Source organism: Struthio camelus, chromosome 2 (assembly GCF_040807025.1).
Source record: "Struthio camelus isolate bStrCam1 chromosome 2, bStrCam1.hap1, whole genome shotgun sequence".
Lineage (NCBI taxonomy): Eukaryota > Metazoa > Chordata > Aves > Struthioniformes > Struthionidae > Struthio > Struthio camelus.
The window spans coordinates 53,582,166-53,604,962 of NC_090943.1; the positions used below are offsets into that span (position 1 = coordinate 53,582,166).

Genomic DNA, 22,797 nt, shown 5'->3' on the forward strand with positions numbered 1-22,797 from the left:
ACAATGACTTTTTGAAAGTACATAATGAAAAGAGTGCATTTCTAACTGTATATTTCCAATGAGAATTGTCTGTGGGAGTTGGATTACTTGCACTGCTCTAGACAGAAATGATCGCTATATTTCATATTACCTTGCTGCTTTATACTTATTGACTGTTTATTTTTCATCTGTAGGATTACTAATTGCAGATAGTACCAGATGCTTCTGTTTCTCCTTTCAGGTTATTGTAGTACAGGGCATTGTAGCAGACGCATGGTTATTCATAGGGCATGCATTTCCAGCAGCTGAATTGCTGGATCTGCTGTAAATGATCTATGGCAATTACATTTGGCGCTGTATGGCTATAATTTTACTGCATATTAATAGCCACCTAGCAAAGAGGTAAATGTCCTTTTCTCGGCTGGGTGCAGAACGAATGCCTGGACGTATTCAGTTGGATAAAACGAGGCTTGGATTTTTAAACGGATAGCAGAGGTTTTATGTATTGGAAACGTGTTTGATGGTGAAACGTCTGTTTCCCTTTGCCTTGATGGTGTGCAGCGAGGCTCTTGGAGAAATATCATCAAGTCAGATCCTAGATGGAGACATGCTGCGAGGGGGGGAGGGGAGGGAGAAAGGGATCATGTGCCCCATTTTAAGTAGCTCATCTGCTGCCACCTAAAATCTGCTGCAGTATTCCCCCCCCCCCTTCAGCAGCACGGGTGATCAGTGCAGATCCTGTTAAATTTCACTAGGAAAAATAATAATTAAAAGTACCCTCCTCACACTGTCACTAAAACCGTCCTGTGGAGTCAAGGGCATGTTTTCTTCCTCCCTCTTTTTTTGGGGGGGTGGTGAGGGGAGAGCAGAGGTTAGTGGCGGGGGGGGGGGGGGCCGGAGAGCGGGTGGGAGCACATACCAAGACACTGGAGGAGATTAATGAGCCTTCTCCTTATTAGTGCTGTCCGGCTGCTTTGTCTCTGCTCCCGGCTGGGGAGGGGCGGACGGTGGAGGGCTTGGGGGGGGGGGGCACGGTGAACGGAGGAGCCAGCGTGAAGGAAACCAAAGACACACACACAAACACGCACACAGACTCGCACACGACTCGGCCGGGCAGCTCCGCGCCCCAGCTGGACCGCGCAGCCCGCGAGCGGGCGGCGGGGCGGTGGGGAGCGCAATGGCGGCGGAGCGCAGGGCTGGTGTGAGGCGGCCGTTGGCGCGGCCGAGTCAGCACGAGCCGGAGCGGCGGCGCTGAGCGCGGCGAGCGCGGAAGCCGGCGAGGAGCGACACGAAACGCGCCGCTGTCTGCGGTCCGAGGCGCACCACGCTGCGTGGGCGGGGAGAGAGAGAAAGGGAGAGGGAGAGACTCACAGACAGACAGTACAGCCCGGGAGCGCGGCAGATAAAGGACAGAGGACAGGCAGTGAAAGAGAGAGAGAGAGAGAGAGAGGGGATCCAGAGAGGCACGGAGAGAGACCCAGGGAGAGGACAGGCAGCGCCAGAGGCAGGGCAGGCAACGGCAGCTCGGCGGCGGACGAGGCAGACGCGGGCGGCGGAGCGGAGCGGGGCGAGGCGAGGCGAGAGGAGCCAGCCCGAGGCGGGAGGCGGCCGGCGGGTCAGGCGGCGCCGCGGCCACCGCGCCCGGCCACCGCGCCGCGGCGGATCTCCTCCCGCGGAGGAGGCGGAGGCGGAGGAAGAGACCATGTCTTGCAGGAAGACAGGCACTGTACTGTAACAGCAGCGTATCTGCAGCAAAATAAACAAACCAGCCAACCAAAAATACCAAACAAACAAACAAACAAACAAAAATACCCAAACCGCCAAGAAGCCGGGGGCAGATCCCGTTTTCAGGCAAGGTAAAAAAAAAAAAAAAAGAAACAAAACCGAAACAAAATCCAAAGCAGAATCTGTAGACATTTGTGTGGCGTGATGTTCTTTGTTGTTGCGATTTTTTTTTTATTTTCCTTCCAGCATGTGTTTTCTGTCATTCTGTTGGAGTCATTCGCCCCCATCCCCCCTTCCCCCCTCCCCGTGATCTTTTTAATTTTTGAGGTCAGCGTGGCTTTGAGTGTGTGAAGCGGAGGGACAGGGAAATAGGAGCTGTGCATGGAGCTGGGGGCTTGCTTTTATTACATGCGATGTGCAATTATTTATAGTAACTGCAGGATTCCGACTGTAAAGATGTGGTATTTACCAGAGGAAAAAAAGGATAACGTTCATAGTCGGGGGCGGGGGGGGGGGGGGAATGATGATATTGGTGCTGAAATTGGAGCCTTGCGCTGCATTGCTGAGTCGCGTGGTAGATGCCAAACCCAGGTACGAAATTAAAGACTGTTGTTGCTTCTTTACGTTGTCCACACAGCGTGTCTCGGAGGAGGATGTCGGTATGTTGAGAAAGTTTCTTTTACTCTGCCACAATTCCGGTTGGAGCTGAGGCGGAGGGGTGCCCGGGGCACGGCGCTGCGCCTCTGCAGCCCGTCGCGCAGCGCACGAGGCTGAGCGATAACTGACGCGTTCACCTAAAATGGGCGGCGGCGGCGGCGGGTCGGGGCTGAGGTGAGGCGCGCGCGGCGGCTGCTCGTTGCCGGGGCTCGCGCGTGTCCGTCGCCGCCGTTCCTAACGGTCGGAGCCGGTTTTCCAGGGGCCAAGGTGTGCGATTAGGGAAACGCCAGAGAGGTGGTTGCGGAAGAGCCGCGGTGCTCGTAACGGTCATTTTAGCTGAGATGAGTGAAAGTGTTAAAAGCCCAGCAAAAAGTTTTACTCGCTGATTTGTGAAAGCGAATGAGGATTACGCCTTAAAAATACCCTCTACTTTGCTAGAAGAAAGCCTGGGTTTGTTTGAGTTGCGTTATTCCTAAGTGTGGCAATTTGAGGGTAAAAAGACTTTCTTGATGCTTCGTTAGCAGTTTTTTGGTTTTGTTTTTTTTTTGCATGCGGTGAAGGAGAATCATAGTCCACGAATTCCACTCATATTGTTAAATATCCGAGCAGTCTGTTGTTTTCATAAAATGTAGTTCATGTTACTCTGCTCAGTATAATTTTGCCTGTTTGTACGTGCGTTTCAACAGTATTGTTTGTAGCTAGAAACAGGACGAGCTCATCCTGTGCACCCGTTGTGCAGTCTTGTTTAATTGTTGCTTTTTGCATTCGTTTGCTGTTTCAGCTAGCAGGAATATGGCCAAATTTCAGGTGCGTTTTGCTGTGTTAGGTGTGTCTCTGCAGCCCTGCTCTGCCTCCTGTCTATGCGCTTGCAGGTGTGTGCAGTTTCGTTTAAATTCACCCCAGTGTTGCTGTTGTTGCTTGACACCCCTGCAAACGTGCTGAGAAATGAAAGCAAGCCATTAAATAGTAATGTACTGTTTCGCTGATCACCTGTTTGACTTCTCTACCATTGCGCCTAGCTAGATGTATGCCTGGTTTGTGTTCTTCCTGTCCTTCTCCAAAATGGCATATGTGCGTTGTAGTCAAGTACAAAGAATTGAAGCTGAGGGGTTGTTTTTTTTTTTTTTTGGGGGGGGGGGGAATACTGAAAACTGACCTGCAACTTTTCAGTCGTATAACTTAACTGCACACTGATTTTTGTTTTAGCAGTCTTCGTCACGGATCGAGGCAAGTTTGTGTGCGCTATTAGGCTTGCAAATTACTAATCTCGCAGTGACTTTGCCTCTCAGTTCCCAGCTGAGCATGGGTACCTTGAGAGCTGTGGTATTAGCCCTGTCAGAGCACGCTCTGGTTGGGAGCTCGGGTGTGCTCTGTTTTTAATACTACTTAATGAAGATGCTTCTCACTCTGCGATATACGAAGCATAATGGAAGAGCAGAGCAATGATTGGTTATGGATACTGGAAAAGGAAAAATGCAAAGGTAAAAGTGGAAATCCCTCAAATATTTATATTAGATTAATGAATGAAATTTGAGTTGTGCAGAAGGCTGGCTGATTAGCTAGGTTGGAGTCAGACTATTTTGTGGTGTGTAAAATGATTTTATTTAAATTTATTTTAAAAGTTGTATGAAACAGACTGTAGATACAAAATGATTGCTGTTTTGTGCTGTTGATAAATCTGATTGTGTTTAGATGTATTTAAGTTTAAGAATATCCCAATTTAATTATTTTTTTTAACATTGAAACACCTTATAATGGAGTAGCATTAATTTAAGAAATACTTGAATTTTATTTTGTCCTGTGAATTTACTGCTAACTGGTTTTAGCAGGAGTCTGAGTTCTGTTCCTTGCAGTTAAAAGTCAATTCAGTTGATACCACAAATCATTGCTGCATGTAATGCTTGCAGAATGCAAACAGCTGTAAACCTCTGTGGTATATTGTGTAAAAGGAAATACCTATAGAATAACTACAGTGTACACCATTATGCAAGATGTGTGTAGATATGTAGATACATCTAAAAAAAATATTTCTTCAGTTCCATAAATCTGTAGCCAGAAATACATTTATTGGCTATTTACAGCAGTCCATGCACTCAGAATCATACAAAGAACCTTGCCGTGATTAAAGATGTCATATATAAAAAACAGATGTCATATATAAAAAACAACTGTATTTTCTCTCTACTGCCTACAGTATTACAGGATAGTGCTCTAAGAAGTGTTTAAGTACCCATTCTACAGACCATTTTTCAGGCAATTTGTTCTTTCTGTTAATCTTTTTGACTGCCTTAGGGTTAAATGTGCAAGTGAGGGTTGCTCAGATGAGTGTTTACTGCATCGTATCCTTGGATGAAAAATTACATAAGGGTGATACAAGAAGCATAATGAGAGTTTTAACACAGGTGTAATGATAGATCAGAGGGACGCCTAAGAACAGTGCAACAGTCACTTTGAAACTTTATCCTGCTAGAGTAAAACTGGGAGCCAAATTATGTCTTTTCTGATTGTGTTGCTTTTCCCATGGGCATTGCTCGAGTTATTTGCATGATTACAGCATGCTGGACTTGGCCTAATAAATCACTATTATTAAATAGAATTTCTGGGAGTACACAAAAGAACCGAAGAAGTTTTAAAATCACTACTTTCTTGGCTTCCTGTCAAACTGTGATTTTTAACAACTAACTTAAACTTGCTGTTATTAAGAAAAGAACAAAAAAAAAGGTGTACTGATTTTAGGATGGCTGTTGCTCTTTCTTTCCTCCCTTGGACATCACTCTCGCTACAGTCAAAGGTGTCTTTGAATCTGAAAGTGTGTCCTGGTTTTGGCTCAATAGTTACATGAGTGCTAAAGAAAGACACAAGAACAAGTCTTCAGGACCTGTAAATTGGTGTAGTTCCGTTGGTTTTAGGAACAGTATAGTTCCAGCTAATGATATGCCCCTCTGCTAGGAACATACAAGCTCCACAACTTGCATGGAGTAGCACTATCAATTTGGATGGCATTAATTCCAGAGCAGGAAAGTGATTTTGGCAAGTTAGCAGATCCTTGTTTATAGGGACTACTCACAAATGAATGGCTTGATCCAGTGAGTGTTCTCAGTTCAATTTATTTGTTCAGTTGTAAAGAGAATTTGTAAGTTACGTGATTATTTAAAGGGAATACTATTCATATTAAGTAATCTATTTTCAAAAATATTCTTAAAGATTGGCCATTTGAGAAGTAATGTAACTGCAGTACAATAAACTTGCAAAATCCGTTTGTCCCCTGCTCGTTCATTTATGAGACTTGAAGTTCGGTATCAATATTCTCAGCAGGTAGTAAGTCAAGGAGATGGGTCACTTCTTCTAGAAGACTGAAGCATGCATCCAAGAAATAAAGAATATATGGTAAAGATTGTGTACATTCCAGTGGAAAGCATTTGATTCTGAAGACTTTAAAGTACTGTATATGAATGTCTTTGGTAAGATGCATTTCTAGGGCACTTCCTGTTCTAAAGCATTTCACAAAGATTGATGACAAACTACAATCCAGGTAAGTAGGATTTTCCCCATTTTAAGGATGGGTAAATTGAGTTGCAGAGAAATTATGCACACCGTGTGAGGTCATGCATCTAGTTCTTGACAGAGCCTGCAAATGAGAGCTATTAGAGCTATTTCCATTCCCAGTCTTATGCTTTTAACCCTGGATGATAAGGCTCCCTGAGTAATCACTGATTTTTGGATTTTTTTTTTTTCCTCTAATATTGCAACTTCACATATGAAACGGTGACTTTCAGAAACAAGTAGATGTAAATAAAATTAAATTTTGTCTTTTATAAATTTAAAAATACTGTTAAAATATTTATAAATATTAAAAATGCTGTTCTTACATAATCATTTAATGCCCTTTTAGGGAGGAAATACCTTTAATACGATTGAAATAAATGAATGATCGCTGGTCCTGGGTTCTTCTGGAAATATATTTAATATACCTATAAAATCATGTAGACTTACCTGTTACTGTAATGTTTTTGTTAGGTTCTTGCTTGGAGACTTAAAACTCCATCATAACAATAGCCGCTATGATTTGTGTGAGTATGCCGGTGTGTGTGCACACACAATTTATTAGAAGAATAAATAAGACAGAATATTATAAAACTGCATTGCTTCTTTATTAGAACTCATTCCTTGATAAATAACATCTGTAATTAGTTCTTGCCAAATATATATCTTCAGTTGTCAGTGGAGGTCCAAACCACTTGGTTACAGGATTTAACAGTTAAACTGCTTATCGTTTCTTCGGATTTCTGAAGTAACTCCAATTTCGGACTCTGCGTTATAGCATATGGTAGTTATGCAATAGGTGAACTTGCCAATGCCTTGCGAATGACCGTATGTAAGAATATTACTCTCTTTGTAAAGGTCTTTCATGTTCTTCCTTAACTTATCTTCATTTATAAGAATACATTAAGAATCTATACTAATACTTAATGTTTGGCATGTGCATTCCACCGTTACGAAATGCATTCATTTGAGGGGAAAAGTATTGGAGTTTTTAGTATTGCTTTTACAGAAAATAAAAGACTAACATAATGTCATCCCAGTGCTGCTGCCCTCTTCCACCTGTTAATAACATGGCCATCGCATACTGCCACTTCCGTTGTCATTAATGCAGCAGTTTGCAGGCTTTCTGGTAATCTATCATCAGTATACTTCCCCCCCCCCCCCCCCCCCATGGTTGCTGAAAAGGTCTCCTTTCATTAACATGTATCTTTTTTTAAATCATAAATTTAAACCATGCTAGATCATTCCAGATACCTGAATAAGTAATAAGCTAATATATGAGAATGTCATATGTTGCCTTTTTTTTCCCCTACAACTAAAACTCACTCTTACTGGGAGGAAGAGGATTAAATAGGGAGAGAAATACAAAGAAACCTGGGATAAACAAAATACCCTTTATGAATGTCCTCCTGTAAAATGTGTTAGAGTAAGTAATGCTGCTGTAAGAAACATGATGAAAAATCTTAAACAACCCAGTAGCACACTTTTTTCCCTGTTAATGCTGGGTAAACTATGAAGTGTGAAAGTGATAATGTTATACGGTATGACTTAGCTGAAATGCAGAAGGCATAGGTAGGCAGTGACAGCTGGGAATTTGGAATTTATGATTTGGATATCTAATGACTGGTTTTAGAAGTGTGGGATTCCAGAGTATTTGCTAGTCACTATCAATATGGGACTGCAGTAACTGTATAAGACTATTCTCATGGCAAGCTTGTTCTCACAGCATATGTTGAACTATGTAAGGTGAGAAGTGCATTTTTATAAGTGAAACAAAATGTTGTCTGAAGAGAAACCAGAATATTTTCATGATTCTTTCTCAAAACAAGATATCTACTCTTGATCTTTTCAGGCCAGAAGTGACAGTTAACCAAGTACAATGAGAGAGAGAAGTCCTATGGAAAGTATTTTTGTTTTTTGAACGCTTTCTAATGTATTTCTCATTTAGTCTTGGACAATACTATGATGTATTTATAAGCTGTTTATATAGCATCTGTGCTAAAATTATAGAAGATTAGTAACATCTTCAAGCTGACCAAGCTATCTCTTCCTGGTCAGTAGGGGAGTGTCCCAAAATAATCAACATTAAAAAAAAAAAAAAAAAAAAAAAAGCCCACGCACTTCCTCCACCTAAATACTCATTTTTTATCTCTCAGAGTCTTTTTTACTTTCTGTCTGCAATCAACACTAAAACATAAAGATCAAATATACTATATATAGTATACAAATATAATTCAGCTAATTTCGGGATTCTGTTTCATCCCAGTTTTAATGGCCACACAGTAGTGATTTTTATTGGATGCATAAAGTTAGTTGAGCCAGGTTTATATTCTAAGGATTGAAATCTGAGATCAAAAACATTCTTGACTGTCTAATAATTTTTTCGTTAATCAATCTTGATATTGCAGTATTAATATTTTTTATTTTATTAGACTCATGAGTTGAAGTCTTCCTGTGCATCCAATACAGAAAACATTTTGTAAATTTTCATTATATCCTTAAACATGAGGGTCTGTTTGTGATGCTTTGCAGGGAGTACAAGCATCTTGATTTTGTTGATTTTTTTGAAGAACTTTTCATGGTGTAACGCTTTATTTATCATAAAGTTATTGCAGTTTGTTCCTGAGTAAAGAGGGATGGCAAGGCTTTCCTGTTAAGTGAAACTAATGCAGCAATTAGAAGCATGTTATAAATACAGTTAAATTGTTGTGTGTCTAAACACTCCACTTTAATTGTTATCTAAGCGCTTTTAATCATTGATTTCATTGAATTCAATGGGAAGTTTTACTGGGGAGCAGACGTCGATGTTGATGCTGTCATGTGAAATAGATACAGTGCAGTGCACTGCTCTGTAGTACCTCCTTTGTGTTCTTCAGCTGACTATGCCATTGAACTTCATTAGAAGTGATTTACCTTCACTTGTACAAAAGTAAATATTAAATTGTTGTGGCTCAAACTAAACTTTAGGGTTTTTTCCATCATCAAGTGAATATTCCATTTTTGAATCTATTGCTATAGGTGTAACATTTAGGATTGTTTGAACTAGCTTACTTAATATATTATAAAGTATTTGTCACGGAGTCAGAAATGTTTATGATGTCATAAGAGCTTTAGGAGAAATGCATCAAATAAATAGGTTCACTCTAAAGGCTGACTACGGATTTTAATGCAAGCCTAGGAAATGTCTGATAGCTTTATAATTTGTATACTTTATAAACCATTAAATCTTAACATGAGGAAGTCTGACTTTCATGCTGTTGGATTTTGTTCATTTTCGAAAAATTTGGAGCTTTCTCCTACCTACCAGAAAAGAAAATTGCAAAAACCTCAAAAGAAAGCATAGTGAGTAACTTCAGGCGTCTTAAAGTGCCTTATTTCAAAACACATGCTGCCATGAGGAAAATAGTAGCAAAACCATTTCTCATTCAGATGTGATTTTGGGGCAAGCTTTATTTCACAGAAAACAAGTTTGACTAAATTGGGGAATGCACTAGCTTAATAGCTTTCTATGTAACAGTGGAAAAGAATACTGAGATATATAAATCTGTTCTACAAACAAGCAGGAAAACGGAGTACTCTGTAGTAACAGTAACTATGGCAAGCAGCGTAAGAATCCTGTGAGATGCTAAAAAGACAATGAATTAGTATGGATGGATAATGCAATTTTTATTTATGTAATCTGCCTACTGATTAAAAATGTCAGCATTGGTCCTTGAACGACTGGCTTTCTGAAGGGACCCTCTCAAAATCAGAGGCTGAGGTGAGGGAATGGTGGGGTGACGGACAGACAGGATTAGCGGCAGTAAGACTGTCTGAAGGAAGCAAGCAGGTTATGGAGGATCAGAAGCAAAGGGAAGGAGGACTTGCAGGAGACACTCCCCAAAGATTGAGGAGGTGAAGTTTTGGATTACTTGGAGAGATGATGTGTAGAGGTATAGCTTTTCAGTATGATTTGTTTTCTGATAAAAACCTTATGAATGCAAGGGTTTTTTTGCCTTTTTTTTTTTTTTTTTAGTCTTTGCATAGCAGATCAGGACAAAATGAGTACGCCACTTAAATCCCACTTGATTGCCTCAAAGTTGGGATTACAGGAATTGTAAATGATGTGTTTCTCTTGAATTTCACTAATGCGGAATTGCTCCTTTCTGCCACCTGGCAGAGGAGAAGGGAAAAAATCACAAAACTGTTGCCAAGGAGGAGGCTGAGCACAGCTATGCGGTGGCACGCACTAGGCAGCTACTTCTTGGCCTGGCTTAATATCAATGCGTGAAGCTGATGGGTGAGTCTTGGCAGTGCAGGGGAGGCATGCAAGATCAGGGACTCTGTAGAATGGAGCCGGGTCCTCTTATGAAAATAAATCAATTTATTTCCTTAATAGCAATTGTCTCAGCATACGAAGAGCTTCCTAAATTATTCAGATATTTACTGAAATAGCACAATGTGCCCTCCGACTGCCAAAATTCACACCTTTCTGTAAAGGGCTTTATAGTAATGGCAGAAGGAATGGTAGAAAAGAGCTGATTGCGGGACATAAATGGTGATGCAGCATTTTGGCTGCATGTAATTATGCTACCGGTAACCATATAGCCATAGCATTTGAGCTGTGGTTTCTGCAGGCACCTTGTCCACTCATTCTTTCATCATGATCGTTTCCGCAATGCGGGAGGAAGATGCGGCAAGCACATACCTCTTTCAAAGCCCACATATTTCTTTGATGTTTTGTTACTCCTGAGGCTTTTTTTTCAGGAAGGAGAATGGAGAACATAATTTGTACTCACTAAAGCTAATTATAATTTTTCCTCTACAGATCACCTCTTAGAGTTCTATGTTCAAAACATTTCTGCTAACTCTTTTCTATATTACAATTATGTTAAATGTCCAGGAGATGAAAGTCAAAACGTAGATTCTTTAGGCACTGATTTTTGTTTGTGTTTGTTTGATAACATATGCTTGTATCACATCTTTATTAATGTTGTCAGGCACTTTAAATGTATAAGTAATAAAATTACCTCGGTATACATATCAGAATAGAGGACTGTAAAATAATGGCACTGTAACAAAACGTTCTGCTGATTAAATAGCACGACTTCAAAATGTTGAAAAACATAATCAAGTCTAATTGCATCAATACTTTGAGAACAACTGTAGTAACGCCTGATTCTTTGATGTATCTGAAAATTCACAACAGACTGAGCCCCTTGGATTGTGCTGTGCATTCGGAGCAAATTTCATGGCATGGGAATGTGGTGGCTAGATTTGCAATGACTCAAGATCATAACAAAGAAAAAGCACAAGTAACCAAAGTATTTCTGATGCATAGTTAATGTTCCAGTGGAATGTTTTATTTATTACCGATGCTGAGTAGCTGGAACGAGGCTGGCATGTGATGGTATAACATACAAGCGCTCTTCAGAATATCAACTGCATATATAAGCAGTTTTAATATATATTCACTGCCAGATTTTAGTGTGAGGAATTCTTAGAATCCATTTTTGACCTCTAATGGTTTATATCAGAGCCAGTAACTTGAGGTCCTGTTGCTCTTAAGTATCATGCAATTATCCACAATTTTCCAGTCTTAAGTAGCCTTACAGCCTTAGTGGAGGGAAAAAAAAGAATTTAGAGGGTCGCAGAGGAACTATTGTTGCTTTCTAGGAATAGCAGGGTGTCGTGAGCATAGTGTAGTTACATAATTTGTCCTGCATCCTTAGGTGCATGATACAAACATGGGATTTTCCTTAACCACAGTCCACAGCCCTGACTTTGAGGTTACTGAAAGAGCAGGAAGCTAAATATTAGAGAAATTCGCTGCAGTCTTAATATAAACTCTTGCTTTATGTGCAGTCTGCCTCCAGCATCTGTGTCTCTGCCTTATTCCTGGCCCCTTGCACACATGTCACAGTTGTCTCCCTTCTTCTTAAATTGTCTAACCATTCTTTATACCAGGCCTTTGCTTTTATAGGTTGTGCCCCTTGCATGAGCTTTCCCTTGTTAAACTGATCTTTCTGACCCTTCTTGGGTTTTATTTTTCTTTCCTCATTTGCTTACATTCCTTAGCTTTAGTATCTTGCCTCTTTCTACATCAATTACCTGCCTGTATTTGAAATGACTGAAAAGTTTGATTTATTCATCAAATAGTGTCATTACTGTAACATTTTATGAAATTTATTGTAGTATGCTTTTTAAAATAACTGTGTAAACATTTGAACAAGCAGTTTATGTTAAAATATGTTATATAGCACATCATCATTATTCCAAATATATTAGTTCCTAGATCTCTCAGTCTTTGTTTTGGTGTCTCTTAAGGAGAGCGCTAAAACTATGTACATTTTTATGTTTGCATCTATAAAACAACAGATCTTTGTGGAATCTAGGAGACCTTGTGCTCTTGAACCTCTTCATATGTGTAGCTCACCCTACGTTCAAATTCAGTAACTCCATAGAATTGCGTATTTGTGATGCTCCTTGGAAGGTTTTTTTGTCCTGAAATCTTCATCCGGTTGCAAAAGCTATGCAACTAGCATAGAACCTAATATGTTAAATTGGATGCAATTTATTATATTATTTGATTGCAGAATGAAAAGAAAATGGATGAAGTTCTTATATGGAGACTTATTTTGTGTTTCCAATCTGTACACATGTTGAATAAGCTTAGAATCTGCACTAAAAACTGAAGGCTATATATTCTTGTAACTTTAACTTCAGTGACTGTGTAGCCATAGATTATGTTTGGAAGTGGAGGAGACCATAAAGATAGTTATGGAGTAAGGCATCTAGATGTCTATACTTGAGGACCTATAGTAAAGACATGATCCATTTTTGTGAATTGGATTCATAGAAGATTCCTTCAAAGACAGGGAAGCAATATGGTAGAAAGATACTTGCCTGAGATTTCACACGTAAGTGGAAGACTGACGTGTACGTTTGAAGGAGCGCAGTTTGCTACTGCCATTTGAAAGTTGAGGTTTACTTTTCCTGGAAATCTAACCTTTTTTCTATGTTTTGTTTCTCTTTTCTTTTTTTTTTTTTTAACCTTATTTTCATTCATCATTGCTAAGACACAACAGGAGAAGTCCTTATATTCATCTGGTTGCTACCAATATAATTCAGTTATTTGTTTTTTCAGTAATAGGATTGCTAATTAGGTTACCAATCTAGTTCACTAATTACCCAGTGTACTTTAAGTTTATTATGAAAATAACATTCTGAGTATTCCAAAACATAGTAAAGAAATAATGGCAGTAGTCTGAACAGATGATATGAGTTACGAACTGATTTTCTTGTATAGGGTAATCTTCAGACTGGTGGGCAGTCAGTTCAGTTAAGTCTGAAGCATCATTGAACTGAAGAAATCTCTTACCAGTTAAAGACCAAATTCTGTTGTTGGGGTAATTCCATATTTTAATGAGATGTCACATTAGCAAGTCATTTATTCCACGAAGAATGGTGCAATACTTTCTCCTCAGCGAACTGATAATTGCTACTGATAATTGAACTTGAGAGTTCAGTTATTGGCTAAGCAGATTTGTGATTTTAAAAGCATATGTGTAAATGTCTCTAGTTACGTGGGAGACCTGCAAAAGAGTGAAAGGAACTTGTTTTTTCATGTAGCCTGCATTTAAGCTGTTTGAAGGGAAACTTTTGCTTTTATTGACTTCATGCCTTTATTTGTAAGGAGAATTAAAATGTTAGTTCTTATAACCTTATTGCTAAGACAAATATGCAACTGGACTCTGTTTCTGCAGCAAGAAGCTGGTATGGCTATAATATCCTTTCAAAATATGCATTGAAATATTTTGTGGTCTCTTAAGTTTAAGACATGCCTTTAGGTTTCTGAGTAAAACTAAGGTTGGGGTGTTTCCCCTATGACTGTATTACCAGTCCGCAGCTGAATTGACTTTGCAGCCCAGTGGATTGGAGTATATTAATTGAGGAGGAGAACTAAGTTACTTTTGATAGAGGCAAAACAGTTTTTTTTAAGCTTTTTCCAGAATTCATAAATTTGAACCATTGAACTGCCCCCATCAAAATGATTCTAGGTACAAAACGTAATCTTTACAATACCCGTTCTTCTGCTCACTAGTGTCTGCTAAATGAAAAGCAGTTAACTGCTGAGGACTCTACTGGCGTTCCAGCAAAGACACAATGTAAAGGAACTTAAGGTGAAGAGGATGACGGTAGGCTAGTATAATTGCTGTGAATAGCAACGTGTGGCTCTCTAGCGAGCTTTCTCCACTGATTCCTAGCTGTAAGGTAGGGAGGGAAGAAGGCTGGTAGTGGGTAATGGACGGATGGAGACCTGTTCCTCTGTGCCCTGCGTGAGCCATGGATAGGGAGCCTGATAGTCAGAACATGCCTGTTTACTTAAGTAAAGGAGGCCCTTTTATGTATTGGCTATGTAACCCACCAGGAGAGAGGATATATTTCCTGAGTCAGTAGAAGATAAATAGTGCCACTGCCTTTTAAAGAGTATGTTATGGTATAGTCAGAATGAAACATCATGAACATTTTTTCTTCTTAGTAGGGGGGCAGATCTTGGTATTTCCAAGTGCCTTAGATAATTTGAATAATTTTAGGAGATTCTTTCCAGTGAAAGCTTCTTAAAAATATTTTTATCTTAAAAACGAGCTTTTCCAACAGTGGAAATGGCTACAAATTCAAATGCTACAAATAGTGTCCGTTGGTGAGCTATATACTGTGCACAAAAAAGGGCTTTCCCAGAAAGGGACTTTCCCCCAAAAAAGCATTTCCCAAGAATCAGAGACTGGTGGTCTACCATGAGACAGTAACTCATAAAAAGAAATCCTAGCAATAAAAATCCCTATTGTTCCCTTAGCAATTTTTTAGTTCCTAACGTTATCCTGTACTGAATTTCCATTCCTCACGCTCAACTTTAAGAGGTATGGACGTCCCCTCAGTAGGAAAATAGGCAGCTAGCCATCTCACATCAGTGTGAAGCTTTTGAACAAAGATCCTTTCTGAGAGTGAAGAGGAACAAGGCAAAACAAAAGAAGTTGTTCTTAAGTAAAAATGAACTTCCAGCATCCTTTGCACTCCACAGCGAAAAGTAAGCTGACCAGCCACAATCAGTATGTTTGTAAAATAGATAAGCATTTGTACTACTTGGTAGAGAGTGAGCATAAAAGCTGTGGTATAAATGAATATCTTTTGTAAGGTTTTGAAAAGCACTGGGAGCGAATTCTAACTTGAGCAATGAAAGTAGACTTGAACTGAAATTGAACTGATCGTCCTTACTCATTGCCTTCTTCAGCTTGCATTGATACTCTACAGCATGCTTTAATAGGGTGTACAGCTGCTGTGCTCCAGCCTCCTTGAAATATGCCAGAGAAAGAGTCCTTCTGTATAATTGAGATATGAAAATAAAGTTTGAGAGATGTGTAGGTACTGTTAGGTAGTAGGTAGAAATACAAAGAACAGCAAATACGGACAATAGAATGCTGCTAGGTAATAGCAGAAATGCAAAGAATAGCAATCCACTCTTAATATTGAATTTATCACAAACAATCAGAATATTGTTACAGTATTTAGATGCTGATATGGCTGACTGTTTTTTTTTTCCCCATATTTGTTGCTAGTGATGCAAGTGATTTGTTGTTGTGATGCAGGTTTGCATGCTGTTTGTTTCTCATTTCATTTATGTTTCCTCAGAAATAAATCTGAGTCATTATTACAAATTATTTCTAAGTGCTATTTCAATCTAATTAGATTTGAAATGAAATGCATTTTGTAGACAGAATTTTGCATGAATGAAAGCATCTCTCTTATTTGTTCAATTTCTTACTCACCGTCTTGTTCTAGTAGTTCCTAAAACAGTTTGATATAGAGGCTGCAGTTAATTGTAATGTGCTTCAGGAGCTCCCGCAAGAAGCACGTAACTTTTTTTTTTTCCCCCCGGTAGTTATTACTTTTATTACTATTGTTAAAAATGCTGGACTTCAGATTTCTTTTTACATGCCCTATGTCATCATGTGGAGGCTTAAAAATATTTTAAAAATTCATTTCTAGTTTCATCAGTGACTGCATTTCAGTCGTACGCATGTTCGTGTTCTGCCACAAGACCCTGTGTAAAGGGGCATTGGAGGATGAAAGCCGTTGGAGAATTGTGGCATTGTAGCTAGGGAAGGGGGTTAGGGTTATACTTCTAGCTCCTATTTTGGCTAACTTCATTACTAGTTTAACCTCTGTATTCCTTAGTTTCGTTATCTGTAGGGAAATAAAATTGTTCTGCCTTTATATTCCCAGAATATTTTCCCCCCTGAATTAGTCTATAACATTTCTGAATGTTTTATTGTAAAAAGGCACTACAGGAGTATAAACTTTGCCACTGTTAATACTAGCAGCTAAAGTCAAATTAAGGTACCTTCACAAATTAGTCAGCTCAGTCACAGTTACGGTTTGTGTGTAGTCCATTAATCCACAGCAAACACAAAGTGAAAATACTCACTTTATAGTTGCCACTGTTATTCTGTGCTGTCGATGTCAGGTATTATTTTCTTTATGTAGTCCTTCTTTTTATTCAGGCAAAGCGTGCAATAACATATTTTTGGTAGCTTTAAGAGGTGATAATTTTGGAGAACTTGAACAGGTACAAGATTAACAGAACTTGAAAACTGAGGTCTTCATGTGTTACAAAACAAGTCAGTCATATTAAAAATTTAAGAATCGTAGCATCTGAGGCAAAGCTTGAAAGAATTACTCAGAGGTTTCTTTCAGTTGGTTTATTTTATTCTTTTGAATCTTTAAATTGGTGCTTATATATTCTAGGTATTTATGGTTAGGCCTAGTCAGGATAATATTTCAAATGATAGAAGTTTGTTGTTGGTTGGTTTGTTTTTAACGTGGAGACATGTATATGTAAAAAGAACACATCCACACATGCAATTTTTAAGTGTTGCACACAGCTTTCACTTAAGTGAGTAGGTTTTTATTTTTTACAGGACAAGGGGAATAGCTCAAATAAGTTGAGGGAAAGCTTTGACAAGATTGCGAAGTAGACACTACCTGCCTTGTTATTGACACATGAACCCCCCTCTTATAGTGCCTTTATCTTCACTTTGTAAAGAGAGTTTACCTAAAGACAATCCCTTTAACAAAAAGCAATTATTTGTAACTCCCTATGCTAAGTTTCATTTAATGTCTCAAAGTACTAGTTTTCCTGACAGAGCTGTATTTCTAAAATAATTTTCATTTAAAATGAATCCTCTACTCATATTTTATTTTTGGAGTGTAAATATTTTTCCAGTCATCTTTACCGTGTATGTCACGAAAGTATATTTTATGGTAATGATTATGTAGGGATACATACAAATTTAATGGCCTTTTGCCTTTCTATTCGGACTCACAGTTTCTGTATTTGAGACTCATATTTTTGAGTTAGAATCTATTATTTTTTTTCCTTGACAGAGGTTTTCTAGTGGTTGACGTGTAGAGGAGATTTAAAGGGTTTTTTACGTTGTCTGGTTTGCTGGAGTCAGCACGAATGTAAAAGCCCAGCTTTTACCTTTAAAGCATCCACTGACATCAGTGGCATCACAGTTTCACACTTGGTGTGGCCTAAATGTCACTTAAATCAGTGGCCTTTGAATTAAAAAAAAAAAAAATTTGCTCTGTTCTCATTAAAGCACTAAGTAGTTCTTTTTAGCTGTTCCATACCATTACCACTAGGCTCTTTATAGTCTTTCTAAACGCTGCTGTAGGTTCAAGGGGAGCTCCTCACCAAGTAGATGTTTTGACTGCTACGCAGCATGTATCCTCCTTCCTTTGTGCCAGAGTTCATATCCTGTTTCCCTCCTTATCCGAGGAAGTAAGTACCAGGCATAGATGTGTGACTAGGAGAAGTGTTATGATTACTTTTCCCATGTTGTTCTGCTTTATTAACATAAAATAATGTTTTAATTTAAAACAGGAGTTCGACTTTCTCTTTTCCAGTTGCCCTGGAGCATAGTGCCTCTCCTGGTCTCTGAGTTTTCTCTCGCTATTAGAAACATTACAGCTTTCCACTTGCTGCGGTTAGCTCCAGCTAGTCTTTCTCCTTTTGCTGTTAGCAACGTTCTGTTTCCCTGACCTTGAATTCTTTTGAATTTTCTGATATTTCTGATATTATGAGATTGCCTGTTTCCCACACCTCTTTGAACTAGGAAACATCACTAAGCCTATTCCAAGTTTAGCCAGAAAGATCAACTGGGTCTTTTCTTTCTGTGACAAGGGAGTTTCCCTCTTGCAGGGACTTCCTTGAGTTCTGTAATAGTTTATGTTGCTGAAAACGTGTAATACACTTTACATTTTGCATAAACAGATGGCATAAGTCCAAGCCAGATTCAGTAATGAAATAAGCCCAGGGTAGAATGTTGATGTATTTAGCGTTAATTTGCTCCTCAAAGGGTAAGATTTCCTGATTAAACCTTTTACGTCAGCCAGTAAAGCCAAAAGACAATGTCTTCCTATTATGGTGAAGTAGAGAGTGAGTTACAAGCTTTTGTGTTGGTTTTTTGATCGTCTAATGAGAACGTATATTCGTTATATGAACAAGTAAAAAGTACACTTTCATTCAGTAACTTTTTACATAGCGTAAGCCCAAAGCCTAAATTGCCTTTCATGTGTGTCATTACTTAGTCTGTGTGTATGTTTCTTTAGGACTTAATGTTCGAAAAAATTTTGGTCTGATCTAGTAAAACAGTTGTGAATATACTTTAGTGTTAAATATGTGAATAGTGGTTACAGGATGTCACTACCCATCTGTCTCCGTTAGGATGATATTCAGCTGACGTTATCTCCCACATAACTCTGTGAAAATAGATGTCTGCAGTCATTGTTCAATGATAGTATCGTATTGTTTTGCCCAGCTTTAACATATAAATAAATATATATATATATATATATATGCACACACACACACACACACACACACACAAATTTATAGTCCCACACTGCTCAGCTATAATTCACTGCAACTGAATGTTTACATGTTTACATTGACTGTGGCCATGAGCAGTAAAATAGATGGAAAGAAGGAATAAAAATGATTAGGTTAAATTTAACTAAGTAAACTAATGATATCACTAGTTCTTAAAAATCATATGCACAAGCCAATTAAAATACACGTATAATATAGGGATTGCCAAAAAAAGTTTCAATATTGTAATATCGCCTTTCATTAAAAAAGAGAAGTACTGTTCATGTTGTTCTTTTATTTGCTTGCTTTCTAAAGGTGATCAATCAAAGGCTCCATAGTATCGCATAAATTTTCAGTGATTTCGTTGAACTTGGACACTAAAAAATGTCTACAGACCTATATTTCAGGAGAGAGAGAGGTCTGTAAGGTTAATTTTAAATCTCTGAGATGAGACTTCTTCAAGGAGAGATGATTTCCAAGAGACAGTTCATAGACTAAAAGCAAGTTGATTCCTTTAGTAAATTCTATAGGAATCAAAGGAACAAAATGTAGTAGTAATTGTAAGACTTCTTACCATCCCCAGTTCACATCTGGTACCAATAATCCATAACATAGGAGCAAACCCAGGAACAATGAAAGAAAACGCTAACCTGAGATTTTCTCTTGGGAGGTAATTTTGAGTTTGGAACACGCTCACAAAAGTGTTTGGCAGAGGAACTAAAGACCATTGAAAGAAGTTTTATGTTGTGTCTCTTGAAACAGAAACAAATGTAACGCACTTAAATTATCCCTTCAGACCTCAGGCTCTGTATTTCTGTATTACTATGTAATTCTTTCTTCTTCTCCTTCTTCTCCTTCTTCTTCTATCTGAACTCCTAGAAATTTCTAGCCAGGTGTATGAAGTTTTCTCTTCTATAGTACTGGTTCATACACTTGGATTGATATAAATATTTAGCATATTAAGTCAACAAGCGTCTTTCACAAGAGATTATAAAAAGAGAAGGGGTAGACGTAAAAGAAAACTGTGGTGACATTTTTACTGTCAGGGAATTTGTTGAAAAAGTCATTTAAATGCCTTGCCATATTTTTAGTTAGGGAATATCCATGTTTTTGTCAGGTTGCTGATGCAAACCATTTCATGTTCAGACATAAATTCGAAGGGATTTTCTTTTATAGAAGATAGCAGGGTATTTTCTGTATAGAAAGGTAAGCTGATCTCGAGGCCCCAACAGGATATATAAAACAGCAGTGGAATTAAAGCCAGAAGCCACCTATTATTATGGCATGGAAAGGTTAGAACAGTAATAGTGCCAATCACAACTTCAATTCAGTTGCAATACTGCTAATTCTGTTGTGGCAAGGAGTCGATGCAGTCTGATATTTGAAAAAATTGCTACAAGATACTAAATGTTCACATATTGAGTAAATTACTACCACTGAAATTGAAGCAGTTTTCTCCTGTTGCATTTGAACCCTTGGCAACCCAAATACAATTGCCCTACAGAAGTTAAAAGCTTGAGATCTTTCTGACAGAATAGAGGATAATAGTGAGGAGGATAGCATCTCCTCCAATATAATGAAGGGAAAGCAAGGGATATCCCCTAGAGGAGGTCTTTTAGAGCCATAGTATGTGTATTGCCAGTGCTGTGCAAGCCGCCTCAGAATGTTACTTGGACAGCCAAGTGTTTTGTCCTTCTCCTGTGAGAAGCCTATTAGTTGTTATGGTGCCAGTGGTGGTACCCATCAAAAATTTGGGAACTCTTGCTCTGCCTCTTCTAATAGTTCTGCTCAATCTGAGACCTTATCCTTCACTAGTTTGTACTGAGAAGTCCTTTGAGAAGGAAAAAAAGTGTTACGAAGAGACTGATCATTCTTGCCTCCCTAATAGAATGTCTGTAAGAGTTATATTTCCTCTTTGCAGCTCTGGTTAGAGTTTGCAACCAAGATCAAAGGCGAATTGAACTCTTCCCTTTTTGGTCCCTCACACTGAAAAAGGGATCCTTTGTGCTGGAGAGGTTTAAATGGGAGGTAGAAGGAGATGCGGAGATCCATGTTCTGGCCAATAGAGTCGAAAAGAGCGCTGGAGGCAGATGTGTTTGTAGCATCATTTTTTTTCATGAAGGTAAGTCACGTTCTTTGTAACACTGAGTAGGAAAGAATATCCCAACAAATGTATTTCTTCAAGTTGGTATATCACTTATATTGTGATATTGTAGAACCTGAACTGATTAATTGATTTGTGAAAAGTTGTAGGAATAGAACACCTTAGAAACTGTTGTTTTACTTTGCTTTTGTGTTTTCTTTCTTTCCTTTTGTTTTTGACCTGCTGATGCAAGGGATATATAGCAAAATCTAACATCTAGAAACGTAGCCATTCAAAAATAATGATTTGGGAGTTATTTTATCCAATATATTCACTGCCTATTATTATTATCAGTAATCTTAGTTCTGTTCATCATAACAAGATGGGAGTATTTTTAGGCGACTGGGTAAGCTGTAAGCTAACGTGTCCCATTAAAGCATGTGCAGTGTCCTGAAATGTCAGGTGCTTCATTTGTTAGGATGTCCCAATACTTAAGATACTGGAATTGCAAGTGTGAAAAATGATTGTAAGCCAGAACCTCTATAAGGATTATGTTCATGGCATGCTCTAAATATAGCCAGATTATGAGGCAGACAAGATTTTGGTAGAAGGTGGTGCTTTGGAGTTTGGATACCATCTGTTTGAGGAACTTGCCGCACTTAATATAGCCAAGAATCAGGCAGTAGCTGGTGAGATTAATATAGATGTAACACAGACTGATTCAGCATTCTTATGTAAACAAGAGATCTTCAGGTTTTCCCCTCCTGATAAGTTTGAAAACTTCTAACGCTAGTCTCACTAGCTTCAAATGGTGTGAATCAGCATTGCATAGGATGGACTGTGAAAGAAGTGTCGGGGTTCTCCTTCCCTGTCAGTTCTAAAATATCAGCAAAAAGGGAACAGGTGCCTTCCCTCTGCCGTGGCTATACATCTTCTGATTTTATAAAATTGGTGACAAGCTACTTGCAGTGAAAGTAATTTAGTTCTGTAAATGTTTTTGGGTATGTAGGTAAGTATTTTGGGACATTTTGATTTTCTAAAAGGAGGAGTTTTGTTGGTCAAAGCACGTATGTTTTAGAAAGAATTTGGTTTCGTGGACGAGTGTGACTAACATTTTCTGGTACCTGCTGAATAACAGCAGGTTATTTTGGTTGAATAGCAAAAAATGTAACATTATGCTTTATTCAACATGCCATCGATTATGTTTGGCAGCCTTTGCACCTGCCTTTGGGCACAGTCACATACATATGTGAAAAGCCTCAGACCTTCTCTCCTTAGATCTCCAGTTAGACTATAGGCAGACTAAAACTTCTCCAGAATAAAGGTAGTAATGATGAGGATTGGAAAAAGTCAGACTGAAGAGAGGAAATGTAAAGGAGCAGTAAGCTCCCTTTCTCTTCCTCATTCTTCAGAAATACTTCTTAGAGATAGTCAGGTCTTTTTTAGCTCTCTGTAGCTTTGAATTTTGAAGTTCCAGAAGGCAATAGAGCCTGAATGTCTTTGGGTTTTTGTAGGAGAAAACTGGCAAGGGAAGACTCTCCCAGCGTAGAATTTCCCACCGTTTAATAATCTATTTGTGTGTCAATGGGTAAGAAACAGAGGTAAAAACTGGCAAAACTTAAATATAAAGGCAAAGCTCCTTGAACCAAGAGGCTATATTTTTTGGAGAATGTTCTCCAAAGCTGAAAATCATAATTACTATTGAGAATTGTTGTAACAGTACTTAAAGGATTGACCAGGTGCCCCTAATTCAACTCCTGTACAGTCTCAGAAGCTTTATCTGTATTAGGAAGATAGAAAGAGGCTGGTCAAGTAATATAACATGCAAACTATGTCAACAGCATGATAGCAGCAAATAACATAAGAGTTATATGATAATGTGGCTCCTGAGGGTGGG

General features: G+C 38.7%; 1 protein-coding gene across 34 annotated transcripts in view; it reads left to right on the top strand.

The window, feature by feature from the left end:
* The first annotated feature begins 1,003 nt into the window (after window positions 1-1,003).
* Window positions 1,004-22,797, top strand: part of ARPP21 (cAMP regulated phosphoprotein 21) — a 148,338-nt gene continuing 126,544 nt past the window's right edge. For 21 of the 34 annotated variants that reach the window (XR_011139744.1, XR_011139745.1, XR_011139746.1 and 18 more), the window contains exon 1: window positions 1,004-1,835. The gene's annotated coding sequence lies outside the window, so the exon portion shown is untranslated. Of the gene's footprint in view, window positions 1,836-2,202; window positions 2,364-2,394; window positions 2,629-3,499; window positions 3,843-20,916; window positions 20,940-22,797 lie in introns of those variants that run through there. The other 13 variants (XM_068935768.1, XM_068935776.1, XM_068935792.1 and 10 more) reach the window with 12 other exon arrangements.